A 26,344-nucleotide genomic window follows, 5' to 3' on the forward strand; every position below is an offset into this window, starting at 1 on the left:
TGCTTAACAAAAGGGGTACGAAAGTCCAAAGCAAAATTGGATTTATTATCTATTCATAATCTGTTGTTCTTATACTCTTGATCAATATACGATCCAGCATGGCTAAGCTGATCAAAAAGTTTAAGTATAACTTCATCCCGATTTAAAGTATGTCTCAGCAAAAACTTGAAAATTCTAAATTATATGGCACCTCATCATCGCATTCAAAACGATATAGGCTTAACAAGAAAATACTCAAGAAAATACTTAGTTTACGCATTATTAATTACCACAAATACATGGTAGACGTCAAATGGTCTCCCGTTGGGAATTGCTCATCATCCACGTTAATAAGGAATCCTTGCTCTTCCTCGAATAATAAGAAGGAACCCCACATTGAACCCCATCTTGGTAGACCTTACACATTTATTTGTATTTACTTTTGCAGCCAGATCATTATACGGTTATCAAGAAATACTCTCAACATAGTTCACGCAGTGTTAATAACCACAAATACGTGGTAGACGTCAAATGGACTCCCATTGGGAATGAATAGGCGACAGTAATTCTCGCTGGTGCAAGTTTGCTTGCCGCTGTCTACGTCGATTCCTACTTCATCCACGATAATAAAACTAAGCTCACCTAACCCAGAATATTGAAAAGTATGACGTCAATATTTTGAGATGACTATGGAGTTCGTTTTCTGTTTGATAAATATAAAGCCATTTGCCTAAGCTTGACGGTTCGCGTGTTGAACATTACCAGGATGGAATACTACTACTCTACCTGGAATAATAAGACGATTTATGTCATCAATTCCAGTTGTGATATTTTGATCAATTTCAATTTGATAAATATAATCCATGCTGTATATCTTTAATGCAGATAATCGAAAGCAGTGATTCCTAAATGGTGCCTTGAATGATAATTTTGAGTGGGTCGCGAAATATTATTTCATTTTTTTTTGTAAATGTCTTATCAGCCCGAATTTAAAACTTTTAATAAAATGTTTAATTGTAAAAATTAATATTGAGATAAAAGTGCGACTGTCGATATTTCGGAATTCAGTCACCTTGCTTTTAGCGAATTGATTAAATGTGCAAGTGTTGTAAACTATTTGCTGTTGTGATACAATGCTGTGAAATAAAGTAAATTTTCTTTTGTGACGAACACGTAAAACGTGAGTGTTTAGTCGAAATCAAAATGTCACACGTTAAGATTTGTTACGACTCAATTTATCAAATCAATTTGCAGTGGTCACTGTCAAACCCACGATTATAAAAGGCACACTGTATTAAAAATCTTCAGATCTAGCTTCTCAATCACCCTACTCTATATTGTATAGGCGTTAAACAATGAATAAGCTTGATAATCAAATAAGTTTATTTCATTAATTTTAAAACATGAATGTTTCATCAAATTCAAAATGCCACACGGCCTATCGACTTTGTAAGACTTAATCTAATTATTATTAAACCTAATTAGTGTTACAAATAGTAATGCCAATTAGCTCATAACTAATGCCCGTCAATACACCTTTAAAATTGGATGAATGTAACCCATACCAAAGACCATATGATACAGCCTCGACTAGAGCAGTAATACCCAAACCTCGCATCCTGCGTCACAAGATAGATCAAACTTCAATCCATTATCTAAAAAATACTTCTTATCAGCCCGCATATAGAAACTTCGGGCCACATTGTTAAAATTAATATTAAGAGAGAAGTGTGATGTATAACATTCGTTGACGTGTATGTATTATATAACGTTCCCTTGTCGTAATCTAATAACATTAAAAAAAAAATTTTGACAAATTTATGAAACGTGAGTGATTTATCGAAATCATGATGACAATCTTTCTATTTATTACATTTTCATTTATCCAATCATTATACCAATTTGTATTGAGTACTATCAAACTGTAAAAGGCACACTGCCGATCAGATCTAGCCTCCCGTGCATCTCGCTGTTCTATATTGTATAGGCGTTAAACACCGTAAACGATTTATAGTAAAATAGGTTTATTTTATTAATTTTAACAATGTGAACGTTTCGTCAATTTTAAAATGCCACACGGCCTATTAGCTTTGTACGACTTAATCTAATCTAATTATTATTAAACCTAATTAGTGTTACAAATCGTAAAACCAATTAGCCTATATTTCTAACACCTTTTAATATACAAATCCCTATTAACGTTTAGAATTATGTCTTAATTTACAATATGTCATGTAGCAACACTATTTATATTTATAGCCACAAAACAATTGACTTTCGTTACGTTGACTGTTAAAAAATTTAGTAAATTATATTTCTTAGTAATTACAGTTCTGTCCAAATAAGACGGTACGTCGAGCACAGACTATGTGACATTGTATTTACTTAGAGAAAATTACAATAATACTTATTTACTTACGATGGTACTTGGGATTTTAATGGTAATTTCGTAGTCATAGATTATATTTACAATACCTGTAAATCTTGGTAAATTCGCTTGCTCCTTTTTTAAAAGTGCTACGTAATGAATCCAGCTGACAATAACGTTCAGTGACGCAAGTTTCTAGACGTTGAACTAAATGTGATTGGAATTAATGAAATAATTGTATACATGAGACCTTGGTCATTTAAAATCAACCCCACGGTTGAATTTAATTAGTTGCATGAAAAAAATTTAACAAAAATTTCGTATGGAGAATGAGGTTTTGGTTGATTGTTTTGGGTAACCTAAATATGAGCTAATGTGGTAGAGGCGGAAGAAAAATTTGCATTATTTCCCATTTCAAACACATTAAAAAATGTTTGAATAGGTACGGAGATATAGTTCCACTTACTAGTCGACATTGGAATGGCCTCTCTCTTGATTGATACTATATGGACATGGTGTTTGATTTATAGGGCATCAACACTGCCAAACGCACTATTTCTGAGATATATAAAGACATAATATATGCGACATAGTTGTAGACAAGTACAATACGCATTCATTGATTGACGAGAACATTAAATCTGACGTAGGTGTCGTCAGCATTCGAGGAAAATACAATTTATTGTAATTAAGTAATCAATTATATTGACGTGTTGTCAAGCGTAAGCAGAACAAAAACAAATGTTATTCATATATATAAAAACTAAAACCTTTTAAAAATTTCTATTTAAGCCGCCAAGAATTTTGGACGGCTTATGCGCCATCCTATTATTTAAAAAAAAAAACTTTTTTTTCCAATTTACTGAGTATTTGTAAATGTAACGCATGACGGTTAATGAAATTGCGCTAATAAGTGATTGGCTATCCGTAGAACCTATCTTTTATATGACTCCTATATGCAAATCCAATACTCAATATATCCATCTATCTTTGTCACATATTTCACAATTATTTATTTAGTACACCCTCACTATAAGCATAACACATTCAAATTTTTGGAGCTAGTAGAGACCATCTCGTCTAATATGTTAAGTACGAACTAAGTAAGTTATGCCAACAGGCTTGCCAAAGTCAGTTCTTTAACGTAATCAGGTAGCGCAAAACTTGAATCTAATGATAGGTGATTGTCTTATTGTTGCTCCAGTACTGATATTTTGATCCTTTCTATATTCTGTTTATCTGGGAATAGGTTGAGAGGTGGGGTAATATCCTGAGCCCGGCGTGTGCAAAACGCGGCCCACGGGTAACAACGGCGCCATCTTGGTGCGCATACTTCAAGAGGTCCTTTTTTTTTATTAAATTTCCATAAAATAAAATAATATTGAATTAAACAATATCAGAAGATAAATAATGCATTCATAAAAGTAATATTTCACTCATTCCCTTCTCTCGCTTTCCCCGCAGCGCTATAGTTGTCGCTTATCTATTGAGAGTGTACGAAGACTTTTTCAATTCGTACATGGAAAACCTGAATCTTTTGTGTGGCCCAGCTAGATGTCTGAAGTTGGTTTTATGGCCCACCGATTAAAATGTTGTACACCCCTGTCCTATACCAACCCAATACAACCTAACCTGAGAGACAGAACCAAAGCAAACGGAGATGACAAAGCAAACAATGAAAAATATTAGCAGAAATCTAATTATATCTACTCTATACCTGCCCTTGATTACTTTTCTTATTCTTAGCGCAATTCCGATTCTTTGTAAAGCGTAGCCAAGTTTATCTTTAGGTTATAATTTATTGTTTAAAATTTCATAAATAGACCTTCACAAAGGCACAAATATATGTGCTATATTGGTACCAAAATCAAACTATTTTAGTATTAAATTTTACACGTTTTGGCTTCCAGACGTATTACGTAAGCAGATTCATCAGCAGAATAAGGATTAAGCGTAAAAATAAATTATATGAATTTGAATATCTGAATATTCATTTTATAATCATATAGACATACTTTACACAATATAAGATGGAGATTTTATTTTCGCAAAACAATATTAACAGTAAAGATAGTATACATATATATACACTACACTTGCTGTTTTTGAAAATAAATTTTGCTTTTTATTTGCTGTTGGATTAGTATTTTCTCTCTTCCCTTAATACTTATTTATGCACAGATTGCAAACAACTCGATTCTAAAATAGGTGAGGTAGGCGAAATTTACCAAAAAAATTGTGTTCCAAGCCTCGAAACAAGTTCTATCCATTCTGTCGCTTCTTTTACGTAGGAAGATAGAATGTGGTACTTCTAGCGTTATTTGGCAGAATAATGCCAATTTGCCCATTAGGTAGATATACTGCAATTTTGCTTCCATTAGTGACCTAGTAAAGATAAATTTGTGCTGATCTAGAGAATAGCATTCAGTTCGAGGGAGTGAAATAACTACATTGCGAAATGTCTATTTTAAACCTATCTGCTTCATACATCAATCGAATTTTCTCAACTCCTAAGATACTGGGAATTATTCAATGAAGCATGACTGTCCAGAATAATGCCAATCTAACAGTAAAGAGCTGATGCTGTCATTTTATGCTTCTTTCAATATAGCGCTAAGATTCAGAGTCCCGAATGCTGAAATGTGATTTATAGAAAAAAAGTAATCTGTCTTTGCAACTATTTTTTATATATTGTGCCTACATTTACAACAAATTACTCTAAAATGCCATTACAGTCACAACTAAAATTTGTGAAGTAATCTCGTAACACTCTCAGACTCATAAGATCATATTCTAACATTGCAACCATTAGCACTATTCCACACAATTACAAATCATAAAAGTCAATTCAAGCTATTACTCAACAATCAAACTTTAAAGGCTAATATAACTTGCCTGTAGTGATATTAATAACACTAAACCACCACGCATTACGAAACTATAACATTAAAATGGAGCGTGCAATATAAATTGCCTATGCGTCGATGACGTCACTCGCTTTTCCGGCCGCCGACTTCCCACATGCCTGTTCAATGTTCAAAGACAAAGCTAACCCTTTAGTGACAAATAGGATGAATATTGAAAAATTAACCCATTAAACGTCCAAGTTGTTTAGACTGGACAGAGGGGAAAGAATTCACCTTGAAGTTAGGACCACGCGGATACGAATATGGAGTTTTGGCCTTTTAATATATAGACGCGGATATCTGTATTTTGGCTACCAATAGGATGGATTTTTAATTAATAACCCATTTCAGGACCAAGTTGTTTAAAGCAGTGATTCCCAAAGTGGGCGATATCGCCCCCGGTGGGCAAAAACGATACAGAGGGGGGAGAAAAAGTCGAAGGTGGCGATAGGGGGCGATTTCGCGAAATCTGTTTTTGTTCGACGCATCGTGCACTTGATTACTGTGCTCTGCGTGCCTTCGTATAATATATCGCTTTCGGTTTGAATCCCGTGGGTGATTATCACACGCGAAAGGATTGCTGGTCTTCACAGTAAGGTACGGTAGTTTGCGTATCCCAGTGGTCGGCAAAATACGGCCGGAGTAAAATGACCTGGCCCGGGACGCTTCACTGAATGGACCTCTCCACGACCTTTGACCCTGGAAAAATCTTCATATACTTTACCATTTTAAAGTTTTCGGTGCTTATTTTAAAAGTGGTTTCGCGAGTTGTTGCCTGTAAAATGGGGTATTTGTTTCAAACCATCATTCTAATTCATACCATTCAACAATCTGTTTTTCAAAAATATCGGTAGAGAATTTTAGCCTAGTCTATCACAGCTATTTCTGCACTAATTTTTGATACTGTAATTAAACTGAAACCCCTAGGAAGACAAAGTGATCATTGACTTATTTTATTTATATTTTAATTTCCAAAAAACAACTAAAAACTAACGAATATAATTCAAAAATGCCAAAATTAGGTAATGTTCACGACCACGCGCCAAAATCTGTCCGAGCTGATGCGAAAGGAGGCATTGTTACGTTTATTTTTGCATCTTGCTGATTGGCCAATGTCACGAAGTAAACAAGGAAGTCTATGCCCAGGGAAACATCCAAACGGCGGTTTGGCGATGAATTAATTTATTTATAATCTACGCTCGAGGAGTAAATTACATTTTTTTAAGTAACAGAATTTATCATGAGACACGTTTAGACTAAATTTTATCATATATACCCTAACAATTTAATGAACAGCTACTCGTTCAACGAGCCTACAATTTAATTATAACTAGACGAATGACAACAAGCAGAAAAGTTGATGCTGAATGTAATATCGCAGTAAATATTCAAATATATTGCAATGCAATAGGGAAATAAAATTCATATTTTATTTGAGAGATTCATCACTGCCTAACTTTTGTAAGAATGAATCTTTTTAAAAGAAATCTTTATCAAAATTACCCAAACCATGCAAAAATATTCACTTCGATGTTTGAAAGTACATATTTGTGCGAACAAATATTTTCGAAAATGAACATTACAAAGTACAAGCAGATAACTAAGATTGGTGATGCCCATTCGAAAAATGTTTCAATCTTGGCGCCGTAAAGCTATCAAGCGTGATGCAGAAATAAGACAGTATCACACTAAACGTCATTGTAATAATTTTTTATAAGAGGACAGAGTTGAATTCACGAATTGTCGCAGTTTTCGAGCGCTGTTCCGTTTTTAACTTTCAAAAAATATATGCGACCCGCAAAAAAATATCAACCCTAAATTTTGTCCCGCGAGCGACATAAAATTTGCCTACACCTGGGCCGTAGCCGATAGTCGGACACTGCCTTTTCCACATCCGAGTCCATGAATCCAAAACAAATGGCTGAATAATTCTATGGACTGGAGGCGTGGTAGGATGAGGAATCAGGGATAAATTTTACCGAAGACCGTTATATATGATGTATTTTGGTGCAGGTCATCAGGCTGTAGGGATGAGTGAGATGTACGAAAATCAATATTATAAATTTGGGAAAATTAACTTTGTTTTCATTATTTTAATGTGAAATGGGGTGAGTTTAATGCGTTAAATGCTATAAGGCAAGAGTACACGGCGGTTTTTGAGGAGGTAGAACCCTGCATTCTTTCATTTCCGACCTCTTATATGGTATTCAGCCGTGCTACTATTGGTATCAAAACAACGAAATGGCCTTTCTATCAGTAAATGGAGTAATTAAAACTCGCTGAAGAACACCAAGCTTATCCATCTCATTAAAAAACACTATAAACTATGATTTTTCTTCTTATTTTGTCTGTAATATATTCGTTTCTAACTTTATATTTTTTGTAGTGCTGGGGGGCGATGAAGTTGTATAAACTACTGTAGGGGGGCAATGGTACAAAAATTTTGGGAACCACTGGTTTAGAGCATGGACGGCCTTCAACTTGAACAGGGGCCCACCTGGACGACTCCATATAACATAGGGAAATGTCTATTTCATTCTATTCATTTTATCTAGGATTTTAATATCCTAAACCATGAAATCACCAAGTTGTTCAAACTTTAGAGCAGGAGCAGCATTTGTTATATTTTTGTATATCGTATAATTGGAATTTCTGGCAACCCTCTTTTAGGCTTACTCTCTACCCCTTCCGTTTTGTTTCTGCTTTTAAGGCTGCGTGTGTTTTTTCGCTCTGTTCGAGTTATGTATTAAAGTTTACTGTTACTATACTTTTTGGTGCTTTGCTGTTACTGGTTGGGGAGGTCGAAAGATTATTTTCAACAGGTTATGGGCCCAGCACGCTTCCGCTGCGCTGAAAGACTGAAAAGTAACCAGTGACTTTTGCTGCTGATTTTGAACTGAATATTGTTGTCGGTCGTTGACTGGTTCTAATCGGGTTCAATGGAGGACAAATGGTCTATTGATAGATTGGATGGGTCCAATTGGACAACATGGAAATTTCAGGTGCGTCATGTTTTGCTTGCAAAGGAGCTGTGGAGATATGTTGATGGCTCGGTTACGCTTACTGAAGACGCTGGTGAAGCAGCAGTGCTCGAATTCAACAAAAAGTCGCAAAAGGCATTGTCAACAATTGTTTTGTCTATCGATCCGTCACAGTTAATACCTGGTAACTTCTTTTGTTAAACCTAAGGCGGCTTGGGATGCATTGCGTAATCATTTTGAACGGGATACGTTGGCAAACAAGCTATTTTTAAAGAAGCAGTATTTTCGTGCGGAGATGGAAAAGGGAATGCGGATGGATGATCACTTGAAGCGGATGAAAGAAATTACAGATAGGCTGGCAGCTATTGGGGCGCCTATCAGTGAAGAAGATCAAGTTGTAACATTGCTTGGAATTCTTCCACAGAGCTATTCAACTCTGGTAACTGCTCTGGAATCGCGTGTAGATGGAATTAGCCTAGGATTTGTTCAACAGACGCTTTTACACGAAGAGCAAAAGATCAATGGTCGCTCTGGAAATGGGAAGAATAGCAATCAAGACGAGTCAGCTTTGGTCGGTTTCGACAAGAAACGTACGTGTTATGGATGTGGGCAAAAGGGGCATATTCGGCGAAATTGCCCCCGTAAAATGAAGAAAAAGTATGTGCCCACTGGATACCATAAAGCGGAAACTATGACTCCCATGCCTGAACCAGAATCCAGTGAAGATGATGATTCAGCAATGATCGGTTCATCTAACAGTGCCCATGGATCGGAGTGGCTGGTGGATTCTGGGGCGTCGCGTCACATGACTAAAGAAAATGAATTTCTGGTAAACTATAGAAAATTCAGTGTTCCGGAAAAAGTGGAACTTGGAGATGGCAGAACAGTGGAAGCACTTGGTGTGGGAAATGTTCACCTTGTGATGCTGTTTCACGGAAAAAAGTCGAAGCGAAGTACTTTATATGACGTTCTGTATGTTCCGAAACTGGCGTGTAATCTGTTTTCAGTACATTCAGCAGCAAGCAAAGGAAATATCTTAAAATTTGATCGGTCGACTTGCTGGATCTACGGTGAAAATGGAATTGTACGTGGAATGGGAACATTGAATGGAAAATTGTATCAGTTAAATTGTCGACCAAACCTGGAACATAAGGGAATGCTGGTTGACGGAAAGAAATCTGATCTGGATTTATGGCATCAAAGATTGGGTCATCTTGGTGGTCAGCAATTAAAGGAAGCTGTACGGAAAGGCCATGTTTTGAATGTGAAAATTCCAGATGATGCAAAACTGTCATTTTGTGAAGCTTGTGTAGAGGGAAAAATTCAACGAAAGCCGCTTAGGGCGGTTGGTGAAATTCGGTCTACACGGAAACTTCAACTTATACACAGTGACGTTTGTGGGCCAATGGAAGTCGAGTCAATTGGCGGACGAAGGTATTTTGTCACTTTTATTGATGATTACTCACGGTTTTGTGCGGTTTATTTCATGGAGCACAAATATGAGGTATTTGACAAGTTCAAAGAATTTGAAACCCTGATGACAAATAATGCTGGTGTTAAAACTGGAACTTTGAGAACTGATAATGGTGGTGAATACGTCTCAAAGAATTTTGAAGCACATTTGCGGAAAGGGGGCATAAAACATGAACTGTCAGTTGCTCACACACCGGCTCAGAATGGTGTGGCGGAGAGGATGAATAGAACGTTGATGGAGTCGGCAAGATCGATGATATGCTATGCCGGAATGAAAAAGGGAATATGGGCTGAAGCTGTCTACGCAGCAGCATATATCAGAAATCGGGTGCCGACATCTGCCATCAAGGGAAACAGATCGCCTTACGAACTTTGGTATGGAAGAAAGCCGAATGTAAGTCATTTTCGTGTTTTTGGATGTGTGGCTTATGCTCATGTACCAGATTGTAGGCGGAAAAAGCTGGATAAAAAAGCTGAAAAATTGAGATTCGTTGGCTACGATTTGCGGTCAAAAGGTTACAGACTACTGGTGGAAGGAACTGGAAAGGTTTTTATTCGGAGAGATGTTGTATTCAATGAAAGTGATTTTGGTCAAGGAAAATTTGATACAACTGTAAAACGTTCCGATACAAAAGCTGAAAAATCTGCACCAAGGGAAATAGAAGTAGATATTGATGCAGTGGGAGTCAACGAATCAAATGAAGAAATGCCTCGGAGATCTAGTCGACAAGTGAATCCACCAATTAGGTTTGGCTATGATGAATATGTAGATGTTGCCTTGCACGATAAATCATATCATGTTGCGTATCTTGCTAGTCAAATTGCAGAGCCGAAAACTCTGGAAGATGCGTTGAATTCTGAGTGTGCAAGACAATGGAAAACTGCAGCCGAAAATGAGTACAAATCCTTGATGGAAAATGAAACTTGGGATCTTGTAAAATTACCAGCCGGTAGAAAACCTATTGGGTGTCGTTGGCTATTCAAAACGAAGTATACTAGTGATGGCAAAATTGAAAGATTCAAGGCTCGGCTGGTCGCTAAGGGATATACTCAGAGGTATGGCATTGACTATGAAGAAATTTTTTCTCCAGTTGTCAAATTTTCATCTATCAGAACTGTGCTTGCTGTAGCACTAGAAAAGAATATGTTGATCCATCAAATGGATGTTGAAACTGCATTTCTAAATGGGAAACTGGAGGAAGAGATTTATATGGTGCAACCTGAAGGCTATGTTGCACAGGGCAAAGAAGATTTTGTATGCAAATTGAAAAAATCATTATATGGACTTAAGCAGTCACCACGGTGCTGGAATAGTGTTCTGAGTACGTTTTTGAAGTCCATGGATTTTCTGCTGATCCTTGTGTTTATGTACGTATAACCGATTCAATAACAATTGTTGCAGTGTATGTGGATGATATTATCATAGCTGCGGAATCGGTGTTTGAACTGACAAAATTGAAGGAAAGTTTTTCTACTCGATTCAAGATGAAAGACTTGGATGCAGATTGGGCTGGTGATCAAGATGATAGACATTCTACAAGTGGAAACCTCTTCATGCTTGCCGGTGGTGCCATTAGTTGGCTCAGCAAGAAACAACCCATTGTTGCTCTATCAACTGCAGAGGCAGAATATGTTGCATTGAGTTCTGCCACACAAGAAGTTATTTGGCTGAGGAAATTGCTTGCTGAACTTGGAATGGTACAAAATTATCCCACAATTATTAGGGAAGACAACCAGGGGGCAATTGCTATTGCAAAGAATCCTGTTTCGCATGGTAGAACTAAACATATTGATATACGTTATCATTTTATTAGGGAGGCAATTGACAATGGGGTTCTTGAACTTGAATATTGTCCTACTGAAAATATGCTTGCTGATATATTCACTAAGAGTCTTCCTAGGGATCGTTTTGAGAGATTACGTAACTGTATGGGCATTAAAAATGTTTAGCCCAATTCGGAGAAATTTCAATTAAGTGGGAGTGTTATATTTTTGTATATCGTATAATTGGAATTTCTGGCAACCCTCTTTTAGGCTTACTCTCTACCCCTTCCGTTTTGTTTCTGCTTTTAAGGCTGCGTGTGTTTTTTCGCTCTGTTCGAGTTATGTATTAAAGTTTACTGTTACTATACTTTTTGGTGCTTTGCTGTTACTGGTTGGGGAGGTCGAAAGATTATTTTCAACAGCATTCACCTTGGCGTTAGGCCCACCCACCTTAATACAAGTATATGAAGTTTACGAGTTTAATTTCGGCGCTCATTTGGGGGACACAAATAGCTGTTTTAGACAAAAATGAGCGCCAAAACATGCAAACCGCACATAAGTGTATAAAGTGCAACCGTTTCATGTCGAAATATACGCTTAGCTCTGGACTAATCGTTCGTTTAATGTGCTAACATTTCAAATTCCTTATATTTGTCACCAAACGGGTTATTACCTTAACAATTTAGGTAAATGAGGTGATGGGAAATTAGGTATATACATAGGTGCAAGAATACTCGACGTATATTAAAAGCCACATCTCTGAAACAGCTAGTCACGTCAACTAAATAAACGTCGTCAAAATACTATGATGATGAATGCACGTGCAAAATCTGGAACAGATTCAATCTCGCTTTCGTGAGATATAGCGTACATCTAACAGACATACAAATACCTATCAACATACTTACCGATTAAAATCGATCAGAAATGACTTATAACATGAGTCCAGATGTATGAGTCGTCTAGATGCGCTCCGCTCTCTAAGACGAAACCTCCCCCTGTTGAGAAAAACTTGGTTGTGCAATGGATAATATTTCATAATTATTTCTATATGTCACTAAAGGGCAAATTTCGACTTGAAGCAGGTCCACCTGGACGATTCGTATTACGATATTTTAAGTCTTCAATAATCTGACGCTGGTTTTGTTGAAGCGAATAGCTGTGTCAGAGTCTCGGCTTCTAAAATACGGTAAGAGTTTAAGTTATTAGTGTATACTTAATTTTTCATTACTTCATTTCTTCTAATTATTCTAACTACAATCCAATATACTAAACAACAAACTGTTTTTAAGATAAAATTGTTTGCTTGCTATACCAGGACTAGAGTATAGAGAAGGAACGCCTGCGCAATTTGAACCAATTCGGATACGGACAACGGTAAACGTTTTCGTTGCGTGTTTATACTTACTTTCTCATTACCTCATTTTGCTACCTTTCTTTTACCCACGCGTCAGTATTCAAAATTAGGAACTCTATGAAACGTAATATTCTCCATAATGAAATCACGTGGTTTGAATTAGGCGGTCGGAAGCAATTCAAATTTGAATTCAATCGCCAACTATTAAGTCATATTGACGAATCCATGCATCTGACGTTGTAATTTGCATAAGGCGAAAGTTACGTGAGTTGATTACCATATTTCATATTTTTTTTTATATAAACATGAACTTCTATTTTCAAATATTTATAATATTTTTGATACATTCTAAATTTCCTAACCCTATGATGAACTTCGGAGATTACGTAGATGGGAATCCGCTACAAGAAAAGATGCATCAAAATGGACCTTTTTTCCCATGTAAGGTTTCTAATCTGACGTAGGTGAGCCCCATAACTAGTAAAATACGTATGAAAATTCTGTAATAGTTTGAATAAAATAAAATATTTCAATAGAATTAACTGAAAAACATTCAATCATTGAAAATGAAATAGGTTTCTGGTATTCATATTTTTTTTCTAAATATTTTTTTTTCTGTACGAACGCTGTATACGTTGTATCTGAACGCTTCTAATAACTGAGGAAATTCACCCAGAGACCAAAATTTGTTAGCCACTGATAACATACAAAATAAAGCCGCTGATTCAGTACAATATTCAATAAATAATAGCTACAGAGAGTAATTTTTACAACAGTTATTACTTGATGTTTATGTTTGTACGAGCTGTTTTTCTGTTACCCTTTTGGTCGTCAAATGTTTTTATTAGTAGATATATTCCACATATTCTCCCTTACCCAGGGTTCTTACCGTCTACCATCTAGTACCGATATTTTAATGCGAGTTGATTATTGGATCAGCTAGAACTTGAACATAAGCGTTATGACATATGCTGCCAACGAAATCCAATTTGCCAACGACGTTCATTGTTATATCTCCTTCAGTACTCCATAAGCACTACCGCTAGATGACAATGGAGAGCACAATATAAACTCATTTTCTCTCTTAAAGCGAGGATTAGTTTCCTCGTCTTTCCCAATTTGACTTCGTGAACTTCTAACATAATGAACCTGATGTCTTTTTAATTCTGGGCCAACTGTTGTATGCAAATCCGAATTCCGATTAGTTTGCAGTATGTGAATCCCATCATTCACCTTCTTTCTCTGTTTTGTTCCAAAGACCCGTGGTCGGAGACTTTTTGCTTGTGTCTGATAATTTCACTCCTTTTAAGTGTCAAGTTGCCATTTTTTTTTATTAATTTACCATTTGTGTATATGATTTTACACTCAAGTTTCAGTAATATAGAGCAATTTGAAAGATTGAAGATTGCTTCTATCTGGAATATGTTCCAAATGACGTGGACACGAAAGGCTCACTGATTTAAATCTAAATAACTAACACCATGAGACCCGTCCTGTGAATCTAGAAATGGATATCGTATATCAATTTAACTACTTTCACTGAAAATATACCGACCCAATAGTATTTTCAGGCGACCCAGCTTTGAATTGCGACTTATTGGCTGGGAAACACGATTATAACATACGCGCATAATGAAAAGCTGCATTTGAAAATATCTGCTGCTGCTGGAACTAACAATATCTTAAGAATCCAAATCAATAGTGGAACTTACAAGAAAATAAAGTCAATAACTTTTAGGTATTTGTTGAAAAGTATTTTTAGTAGAACTTGCTTTGGGTCGCGACCCTTGGATTTGGAAACACTGTTATAACATACACGTAGAAAGGAGAGTACACTTTCAAAATATCCGTCAACATATTAACAATACAAGCCTCCCTAAGGCACACAACATGGGTTCCAGTGAATTGCGCACAGCTTTGGCACAAAAATAACTCCGGTGGAAAACAGTCAAGTCTTAGTTATCAAAGATTGTTATGCAGTGGGGTGATCACGAGGACGCAGTGAACGATCACGAAAACACGACGAAATTCCTACATTTTATAGCTTATACCTGGAGGATTTTCCTGCACAATGGGATCTTGTTGCTATTTCTTGAAATGCAACTCACAATTAGACCGAACCCCATCAGAAAATCATACAAGGCTTAACTTTTCAGTGATATGCAATTAATTAATTTTGTTAGAATATTTAAAAACAGTTCGTTACATCAACAGCGGTACCAAACTTTTTATCACTGACTGATCTTAAATACTAATGGGTACTCATGTAACATGGTAAGAAGCAGATCAGATGTTGAAACGTCACATGATGATACTGATATTATTATTATATCCAACCCCAGTGCCGTTATTCCAGTAGATACTGCTGTTATTATTGCAGATGATATCAATATTTTTGTAATGATTCTTCATTTTTGCGACCCAATGTTAAGATTTACTGGCATCCCCGATTTAAAAACGGCAAATGATGCATATTATCAAATCTGCTGAAAAGTGCCAAGCAGTATTACCAAACTTACTTCCAACACACGGTTTGAATGAATGTGACACTGTTACTACATATTGTGGCATTGTTAAAAGAGCAGTAAACTGTTATTCTTTAGAACAAAAAGACATATTCTATAACATGAACGACGTCAAAAGCTCTGCAGTAAACCTAAAGGTTACTAATCGAGTGAAACTTGATGCATGAACATGGAACTGCGCGCTACCACGTACAACCGAAGCACTCGGACAACGTGTGTGAAGTCTTAGTGATAAAAGTGTTTGAATCAAAGTATGTCAATCTAACTGTCCATAGATATGTAAAGGTCGAATATCCCAATCTATTTTAAACTAATAAAACGTTTTTCCAGAGCCAAGGATCTTTACTTATTTGAGTGAAATAAACTACCATTTAAAAGTTTCTGACATTGTAAAGAGATTTATTGTAATTATATATTCAAATAAACCCATGAAGTTCTGAAATAATTGTTTATGTAAACATAAAAAGAGTGAAAAATATGAAAAAAGCAGAGTTTGTGTTGGGGTTGACTTTTTGCTTTGAGTAAGCAAATGAAAACGTATATAGAAAAAATTGCTCAATATTATAAGCTCCGCACCCACCTAGGTATCACTATTTATGTCATCAAGATTATATCTAAACAATAAAAAAAACTTGTCTTGAAACGAGGCTCGGTTCTGATTCCTTCGGGCTAAATGTGGATGCATTTGCTATGGCAGACACTTAAAGTCATAAGATTGTGTCAATTAGAATTATGTACCATCATCAAATAATATCAACTTGTAATATTTTCGCAGTCTGTTATTTGGTCTCGCTTGAATTAATTGAATTAATTCTTAACTGTGAATAACAGCCATATTATTCAAAAATATTCTCTTTATGTACAGATCTGCACCTACATCTGTCAAAATTTGCACTGCTTAAATCGTTCACTAATACTAGTTACTTGTTCACTGATACTTGTTAACTATATTGACATGCTTTCCACGCAAAGTATACATCTGGAGTGCTAATTTTTTGTTAGGACTTTCCTTAATGCTGTTGTTGGATATATCGTGGTAATTCGCAACTAATATGGAAATCAATTTCAATTTTCACCAGCATTTGAAGTCGTTAGAGAACGATTGCTTTAATTATTCACTTTTAAAATTTCTCATGGAACATGAAACTTTACCCAAATTTGTCATTTTTACCAATAATATCCCACCACGTAGCATTACATCAGCCCATTTCGCCTTTGTTTGGAAAGTTCCGGCGCTCCTGCTCAGCCCTGGGCTATGGAGTAGCAGTGATCGGGAGTTTGTCATGTTATCACTCGAGTCATAGCCGTATTTTCGAACTCTTCAGTATCAGGAGTAAAAAATATTAATTCGCCGGATTCGAATTTTTGTCAAACTCGGAATCGGAGTCAACGCTTTTTATTAACCTGCATTCGGGAGTTGAAGTGAAATTTTAATTTTGTTTTGTATATTTCGAGTGACGTGACTGGATACCGAATTTCAGTGCAGTGTCGTAAATGGTACTGTGGTTAGTCATTGAAACTTCCATGTCCGTATATATGAGCGTTGATGTTTTGGTTCAAAAAAAGAATGTCATTATGAATGTCAACCATTGCGATGAAAAGCTATCGAATAAAACAGGGACTGATAGCAACGAAAAATACGCCCATCTTCCCTAACTTACTAATCTTTGTCGATGTAATGTAACTAAGGGTTTTACTTCGTCTTAACACAGAAAAAAGTTTATCGTTTATGCTTTAGATCCATGTTTCACAAACTTTCTTCTGGAAGCGCCCCTTTGGGCAACTTTTTGACTACCAAACGCCCCCCCTGAAAAAAAAATTCAAAACAACTTTATTTTTCATTTATCATTAGTATAATGTGGGTTTTAAGCCTAGCGAAATGCCACCGGCTTATTAATATATGGCTTCATTTTAGTCAGAAACAGTTTTGAGTCTCCTCGCTCCACATTATCGAGGGGACTTATTTTGATATCTAGAATCTTTTAACTCGATCCCATACGTAGGAATATTTCAACTTGATTCTGTAGCCAGAAACAAGAAACACTGAAACACTGAATACCGCTTTGAAAGCATAGTATCAATTAATTGTAGTGGTGCATTTTTGCTTATAGAAATTCAGGGTTACCCAAAAATAGGAATACCAGAAATTTGTTAATTACTTAGACAAGAAGAAATATTTAATTTTATTTGCGGTTGAACTTCTGTCTTTGTATGATTATATACAGAAGTTCAGGAATCTAGGACGCTTTGTACAAAAGTTACGTCCTCTTTAGAACATGTTGCAAATTACCTCGTTGGCCATATAGGTAGATTTGCACGAGTCTAAAATTGTCTATTACTCCCATAGTTTTCTGCTGTTTCGTCATGTAACTAGCCACAAAATGTTTACTGAGGGCCCAGCAACTCCCAAAGCAAGGCCTTGTGTATTATTTATTAGTCTTGTTATTTAATGATCCGGGTCCGATCTGGCGTACGTCATTTCAATCAGATGGTCCAGCTCTCACGCGTTGCTCTCAACAATACCAAAATTATAAAGTACGGGTGCTGTACTTAAACCCCCGATTTTAATCACTTTAAAATTCGATAGTAAAATGAAGCTGTAGATCAAAACAGAACAACGAAACGTGCATGACATCATATGGGGCATGTTGAAGGAAGCGTATTCCACGTGCTATACTAGTATTATTATGAAAGAATACGGATTTAAACAAGACATAATATATTCTACGTTAAGCGAGAAATTTCTAAATACGAAATCACTAGCTAACTAGGTTGAACCAAAACCTAGAAGTAAATTAAAATGACAGATAATACCACAGTTCTTGTGATTGCTCGAAATGATGTCAATCGCCCAGTTTGACAGCCAGCGCCCCCCAATTGCCCATATCGCCATCGGCGCCTTTACAGAGCTTAATGTAAAATAGGCGAATAAAATTTGTTACCTCCATATTGGTACACATACTTCTGGAGTGGCATCGCCAGCACCGATTGAACTATAACTTATCTATTTTTTAAATTTGTTGAGATTTTTTGTAAATAATCGTTGATATATGCTGGTGAAATGCTTATACCATGTAACTGGGACTAGTAGTCACATCCCCATTTTGTTTTTGTCAGGGTAGTTTTTTCTTGTACGGTACGAAATCGATCTGTAAGTAGAGGTTGAAGCGTCTGGTTTGCACTCACTGTAAGATTATAACATAGGAAATGTTGCAAAGTTATTTTGATATTAGCATACAATCACACATATTGGTAATATAAATATCACGAAAAATTGATGGAAAAGATTAAAGACGTGGCTATAAGGCACAATCATGATATAGTATAACTATAAAACGTCATTTTAAACGTTAACATTAAACGTAACATTTTGAAAAGTTTAATTGTATTTCTGTGGCGTTGGTTTGAGCAAGGTTTGAGGTCTCAGCAGTGGATAAATCGTTTAGGTTAAATTTCATCACTGAGAGCTTATTTATATTGGGAAGTATTCACTTTCAATTAGCTTATACCACTGACTGCCTTCTTGTGCATAAATCTACTAACAAAATATTTCAAGAATTGTGAAGATCTGTGCACACAGAAGAGAGTGTACAGTCGTACATTTTGTCGTGTATATTAGACATTGTCCATCGTCATTCGTCACTTTTGTGCTTTGAGATGAATTCACTTCAAACTTTGGCAATCATAACCTGGAAAACAAAACAAAGTGGTCTCAAAGTTGGAAATTAACAATAACTATATTCAGAATTGATCTAACTCCAATAGGAGAGTAGTAGGTTGAGATTTCCAGTATCTGAAATTTTGCCGGCATCACGGGCCATAATTGATATTGCCGCTCTATTTGGGGGAATCGGGTGGAAGATGCCAAAACCAAAAGATTAGTTATGCATTCATCTTTGGATCTGAGAGTCTGAAAAGTCAGAAACTCAGCCTCCCCCACTTTATACTTTGAAGATTCTGGAAAAACTTGAAAAAAATCTGGAAAAATACTAATAACAACTAATCGATGGTCGTTGTGGATACCAATAATAGTTTCATAATGCCGTATACTTGTAGGCCAGTTAGGCTCTGGAAATTTACCCTTTGTCTTAGAATATGCTACCTCTCCAAATATCCTATATTTTCACTTCAGTGGCTTTCCTGTAGTAAATGGCACATTATTTTTGAATGGAAACGCTTTATAGTAAAAGTATGAAAACGGTCATAACATGTGGAAGCGTTGAAGTAATGGTCGTTTATCGCCGTCCACTTGCTTGAAATAATATTTTCAATAGAATGCTATCATTAGATTCAATTTGCACAAGTATGATGGATGGACATATCATTTCATATATTTATGATATATGAACATATTGATAAAAGTGTTTTAGAAAAATATCAGAAAATTCAGTTGCATTTTGAAGCACTTATGAAAATTGACGAATGACATCGATCATGAAGCGGACTAGATAGCGCCATCTAATGACCAACTAAAATCCAAAATTTAATTCAAATGTTTTTAGTTTAAGAACCAGAGGTGATAGTTTTTACGGCATTTTTGTCAATTCGCCCATTCCATAAAAAGTTATCATGCTTTAGTAACGGTAACGGTACCGATGAGAGACTTTCATATATTTAAGCATTTTTTTTCTTGTTCCTAAGCACGAAGGTAAACACAATGTGTGTCCACCCGCCGTACTTTGATCTAAAAATGCGTATCGATACACACAACTATAGACAAAACCCTAGTTCTTCCAACGCACAAATATAGCACGTTTTTTTTTGCCTACTATTTGGTGTCCACTTCACATTTCTCCTGAAAATTTGCAGTGTAACCCGATATGGTTTACACGTACGAGTGATTTTAAAAAGAGTTCTCAATGGGAAAAATAGTGTTTTTCGTACAATTCAAAACAACCCTGTAACATCCATGTTGACTTGATCTGCTCTGGGTCACGCACCAAACCACGTTTATTGTGGGCTAGGACCGCCCATAATTCTATATAGTTATCGTGACTCTCGAAATTTCTGGACCCCTCCGTAAGTTTGCCTAGATGTGTCTCTTTACTACTGAGTGAGTGCGCTTAGTGCACTACCATCATTTTAAATAATTTTAGTAGGTTTCGCCATTTTAGTGGCTGTCCGTGAATCTTTCCGGGGGTTAGTTTCCTTCGCTTTTTTATACGTTCCCATGACCATAATTGCAAATCGTCATAGGATAAGACTTTGCTATTGCACGTACCTTAAAACGAGTTAGTATAGGATTAAACATAATTTGTCTTACAAAGTGTCGTCAAAGATTAGATTGAAATAATGACGATTTTATTACTATGGGCTAAATTTCAGACGCTCCTGAATTATGTGTACCAATATGGAGGTAACTAACTTTGATCGCCTACTTTACATCAAGTTGTGTAAAGGGACTGAAAGCTATGGGCAGGGGCTATGGGTTCACTTGGCTAAAACAGACAGTGCCTGAACTCGTAATAGAATTAAAATAAGGGTTTACGCAGGCGTTAATGAGCGTACTAACCGTGATTCAGGTCTATTTGTTTTGTGCATTTCTCAAGTTAAGGATCTTAATAGAGGATAACCCTCGAAATGGATCAGAGATATCGGTTTTCAGACAACATACGGGGCATGTGTGGTCGTCAAATTACTGCTATCGATTTTCCATTTACCTTGCAGAATTCCAGAGATTTACAATTAAATTTTATTTGTTTGTACTTATTAAACTTTATTTTGTTGGCTCGCAGTGTGAAAAAATTATGGTGATATTGAAAAAAGTAGAAACTCGTAATTTTGCGCCAAGCGAATTTTGTTTTATGTTTGCACTTTGCCCTACTGTTACATGCTGGAAAGTTATAGACCTTTAAAAAATAAAATTGAATTTTACGGTCGATTGAAATTTTTGTTTAGACGTCCGGATAGAAAAAAAAAATAGAGCGATAGAGGGGTTTCTTGCACTTTGACCCAGTTACATCAGCGCCACGTACTAGAAATTGCGAATTCATACGTTTCCATTTGGAGTCTTACCCTCGAGTCTCACTATTGGTATAACAATTTATTCTTAGATTAGCAACGGCCGGCGTCTGAGGCCGCGGCGTTTAATAACCGCTGGACACAAGATGAGCAGAAACCTAAAGACGGCCTCCAACTTTACCCATCTTTACAAGGAGCTGGGTAATTTTAGAATGGAATAGAAACTGAACATTAAATATCGGCACCCAATACGAAGATAATCTTGTTTGTATTGGTAATTTTGACCATGCGACCTTCATTACTATGTCCAAAGTTATCCGCTCAAATACTTATTTGGCGGATATAATTCAACCAAAAATATTAGCTTTGCACGTCACACATCCCCATTATTTCAAAAGTAAATTGTAATTAAAATCGCTATTAAAGTCCAACTGACTCTTGTTTCAGACGAAATTACTAGAGATTTTGTCGACTGTAAATTGCCCGCCTGCGGTGTGGTCCCATACGATACCTCTAAGTGCAAGCCTGCAGATAATTTGTCTCTATTCAGTTTGTTGACTTAAGGTTTGAATTAGGACAGATTGGATGAAATGTTCACAGTTTTAAGAGTTCAAAGAAACTCCACTTAAAATAGGGTTAACCAAGGAACATGTTGAATGCTTTGCGTGATTAGCAGATGAAATAGATCGATGCCTAGTTTAGATAATAGATAGATAAACGTCACTTGATCACGCTATATTGAAAAACGGTTAGTTATAGGACTAGGAATGAATAATAATCTCAATCGTCATTTGATTGGTCAAATCAAAAAGGTTATTGCGCTACCATGCGAACATTTTCCATTCGCTATTTAATTGGCGTAAACATAGAGGAATGGGCGTTGCACCGCATCATCTTTTATATTGGGGAAGCTACTCAAGATGCGTGTATCGCACAAGTCTGTGTGAGAAGGAGTTATATTGACTCTCCCAATTGTCTTGGTTGAGAAATATTTTCATTACCTTTGTCTCTATTTCTCAATTCCAATTCGAAAGAGAGAATTTTGAGTCCCAAATGGCAAAGTCAAATCCGGCCTAATATTTCTATTTTAAATGCTTTTGATTTGGACCTAGAAGTGGACGACTTTGCTTCATTTAATATTATTATCATGATTATTAATAAACATAGAAGTGAGAACGTAATCAAAATAATCAAAAATGTTAATGTTTATGTTCGGGACTAATCTAAATGCACGGAAGGTAAACTTAATGTAATAATTGTAAACCTTATCTATTTTCTTTATGTAATGTTTTTTTTTTCCGTACAAAATCCTTACCGAACGAAGTGCGCTTGAGTTTCAAGAGAAACATAAAAAAAACGAAGTCGCTAAAAGTAAATTTTTACAAAGAAAGGGGGATTCTAAAGTCGCTATACAAATTAAATATTTGGTATCGGATACAACTACCATAAGGTGTGACAATCAACGCAATAAATAACCAGAGTAAAGAACTTATCTTGGAAACTCTGGGGATTAACTTTGCCAAATAAGGTAATTGAGTTCAATTTTCTTGTCAGATGAAAACTCACCTTGAATGTTATATCCGCGGCGTTTAAAAAAGGTCCCAGTAGTCAAATTCAGCAGACACGAAACTAAACGTAGTTTTGTATTCGAATCTGAAAAAAATAAAAGTAAGTGTAAGAAAATGTTACAAAAGATAATTTAATATTGGAACAGTTTTTTTGATAAAATTCCAAAGAGTATAAAACAACAATTATGAGGTGACCGAGGTGCAATAATCATGCATAATTACCATCGCTCCCTAATATTGCTTTGGATGGAGGAAGAAATTGTTATCGATTTAGTTATTATAATAACTTTTTGGGCTTATTTCAATAATTTAAATGGATAATGTCGAAAACTAAAGCGAATATCACGAGTTATTCCTATATATTTCTTATTGCCGACTATGACCGACTAGAAGACTGTATCCGGGTTCGGTACTATTGTCAATGGGTTTCAATAGAATGAAACCAAATTTGATTAATGTCAAAGCGATCAAAATGACAAATCTCTTCGTGACTCCATGAATCCGATTTTTTATGTCAATATTTTACATGAAATTCATGCGATTTGTTTAGGATTTTTCAAATGCCTATGAATCGTGACTTTCTCATGAAGTTATTTTTTTTCTTTCATTTGAAATCTTTCTTTTTATGGGGTGTTTCGCATCAAAAAAGGATCCAGACAAACAGGTATTATACATACAAGTAGCAACCGCAGGTATTGGTGACAACTTAGTTTTGTTGTTTAAAAAACCACAAGTTCGAGGTAGCTTATCAAAAAGTAAATATTACAGGTTGGAACATATTCTAGAGGTTCCTAAACTTTTCAGAGCTAAGACCCACTATTTATTACCACAGCTTATGGCGACCCATTTAACTTTAATAAATTATTAAAACATTGATGGAGAAAACAAATTTATTTTCTCAATTTAAATTTTCAGTGAAGCTGGAATGAAGAATGTCACAATCACAATATTTGTTACTTGACTTTTGTATAATAAATACAAATAAAAACAATGGATGTCGGTTTTTATATAATGTTTATTGAAAAATCTCCTGATTTTATACAATGTAATTTTATTTTTGATAAATGAACACATAAGACCTCTTCCAAAAAAAAACATAGTGTTATTCTTCAAAAAAATACATCTAAATCCTGTCTAAATTTCGGCGTAACACGGTAAGATGTGCTGTGCAGTGTATTTGCTTTATTTGAGTCAACCTAAATGAGTGAGCATGATTATTCCAAATTTAATTTTTTTACCAAGAAAATACTTTTTGATCAAGTACATTTTTAGAACTGACACTAGTTTATACAAAAACGATGAAAGAATGGTGAATATTTAACAAACTCTCATCAATACACAGCCAACGACAGGAAAGGTATTTGCACATCTGTACCTCATAAATCATGGCGAAGTTCTATTAACTTTTAACCTTCAATTTGGCATGAATGATTGCTGATCTATAAAGTTGAATTTTCTATTCAAGTGCATTGTGAATGTCAATTAAACGTGACTTTATTTTGCCCGTTGTTTGCTAAAGCAGAATCAATCTTGGCCAAAAGAAATCGATCAAAACCAGGATGCGGCAAAGTTACATAGGAGAATAGAGAACGGAATAAGTTCTCGAATGTTGGCGCCTTTTGCACGAAAGCCTCGAGCACTAATCACTAATGTGCCAATATTACGACTTTCGAAGATATTAACTATTTTTCTTAAGTTTTATACTTATTTTAATTCCGGAACATTGTTCAAATCAGCCATTTGTAAATGAATTTTTGCTCCCCTGAAAAATCAATGATAAGAAAGGACAGTGCATTTTTTTTAAAAAATCTGCCAATACATCGACATGAGGAAAGTGGCGGACATAAATTTAAAACAAAATTTTTAAACATTCTTAGTGAGAATTTACGCGCTAACAACTTGGCTATACGACCAAAATAATGTAGAGATGGTCTAATAAAACTCTGAAGATTATCATTAGAATAGTTGCAACAGACTACTTATCTATACATCCTATCGTTAGAGCAAGGCTAGGGAAATAATTCAGAAGAACACACCCTTAAAACATAAATGCTAACCAAAGAAATTTGTTTCGTTGACAAGAAGTGTTTTGCTGCCAATACGGCGAAAAAGTTCTAAAATTTTAGGGAGATCAGATGATCTGCAGACTACACACTAAAGGCGGTGTCCAAATTGGTGGCAAATCATTGTGTAACAAAGTAAAAGTGGATTTTCTCTGATCCCAAGACGGATCTTTTCAGACGCGAAAACAAGCAATGAAACGTGGGTTATAATCAATATTTGAGAATATATTCATCATTTCTAAGCAAACTTTTGATATATTCACTTTACCTGTTAAGGGCAACCTATAACATTCGCTTTCAATTTTGGATTATCTATGTCCATGTGCTAAGAAAAAAACAACTTCTATTTAAGTAACTCTCGAACAGAGTACCTTTATACACAGGTTGATGAATCAGTTTGCAAACCAAAGAGTGTCGAAGAGTATGTTTGTGTAACCACTAACTCTATCAATCAAACTCGTCGTGCAAACACAAGTATCCTGCTAGGCGAGACCACAAATGGCGGCAAATCTCATTCATCTAATGTATAATATAGAACAAAATTGGTCAAGTCTTGAATAGCAAGGGGTGCTACTTGAATTATTCATATTCCATTAAAGAATGACAAGAAGCAAATTTCTCCAAATGTGGATATATTATTTCGGGTATATTCTTAGCAGTAGTTTATGTTTTAAATATAATCTAAAGTCTTTAAACACAGATGCACATTCGAATATTATTGCCAACTTGAGTACCAAATTAGAAATTAAAAACAACTTGGATTTTAAGAAATTATATTAGGTAGTATTTTGGACAAATTCTTCCACAAGCCTTCGATTAGGCTAATAGCAAACAAATTACAAAGGAACATTATTGCTATAGCTACTGTTGGCGCCTCAGCATAAATACATCGTAATTTGTGAATACAGATAATTACTGCTTACAAAAATGCTTCTTGTTGTGTAATAAAAGCTATGCAATTTACAAAAAAATAAAGTAGCAATAATAGATAGTCTGGTGTAATTCAAAAGTTTGCCCCGAACAATCTTTCCGAGTAGAGAAGAACTACTAACATATAGAAAGCTAAGAGATTTTTGATAGGCTCAAAATCTATTTTATTTGTTCTGTCCCGCTCAATTGTATTAAATCCTTAGTGGTTCTGGATAATATATGTGATGGTACATTTATTATTTACCTATGTTAGAATCCCACAATTCACCCTAAAACGTGTTTTCAAATATTCAATTGTGGCATACATTATCAGATTTCTTATCAAAGTACTACAAAAAGTTGGCGCCTGGTAGGAAAACACGACATTTTAGCATAATAGGTCATGTTTTTCACAGAATCGAGAAACGAACTGTTTTTATCTAATAGCGCCTGTTATAATGATGAATTATCACATCATAAAAGTACATTT

At 35.5% G+C, this 26,344-nt stretch overlaps 1 long non-coding RNA gene across 5 annotated transcripts in view; it reads right to left on the bottom strand.

Annotated features, from left to right (window-relative positions):
* Window positions 1–18,650: 18,650 nt before the first annotated feature.
* LOC120348177 (uncharacterized) overlaps window positions 18,651–26,344 on the bottom strand; it is a 55,874-nt gene continuing 48,180 nt past the window's right edge. For 3 of the 5 annotated variants that reach the window (XR_013479156.1, XR_013479154.1, XR_013479153.1), the window contains 2 exons: window positions 22,881–22,967; window positions 18,651–19,042 (listed from right to left, as the gene is read on the bottom strand). This is a non-coding gene — a long non-coding RNA (uncharacterized LOC120348177). The remainder of the gene's footprint in view (window positions 19,043–22,880; window positions 22,968–26,344) is intronic. The other 2 variants (XR_013479155.1, XR_013479151.1) reach the window with 2 other exon arrangements.

This window comes from Styela clava, chromosome 11, assembly GCF_964204865.1.
Source record: "Styela clava chromosome 11, kaStyClav1.hap1.2, whole genome shotgun sequence".
Lineage (NCBI taxonomy): Eukaryota > Metazoa > Chordata > Ascidiacea > Stolidobranchia > Styelidae > Styela > Styela clava.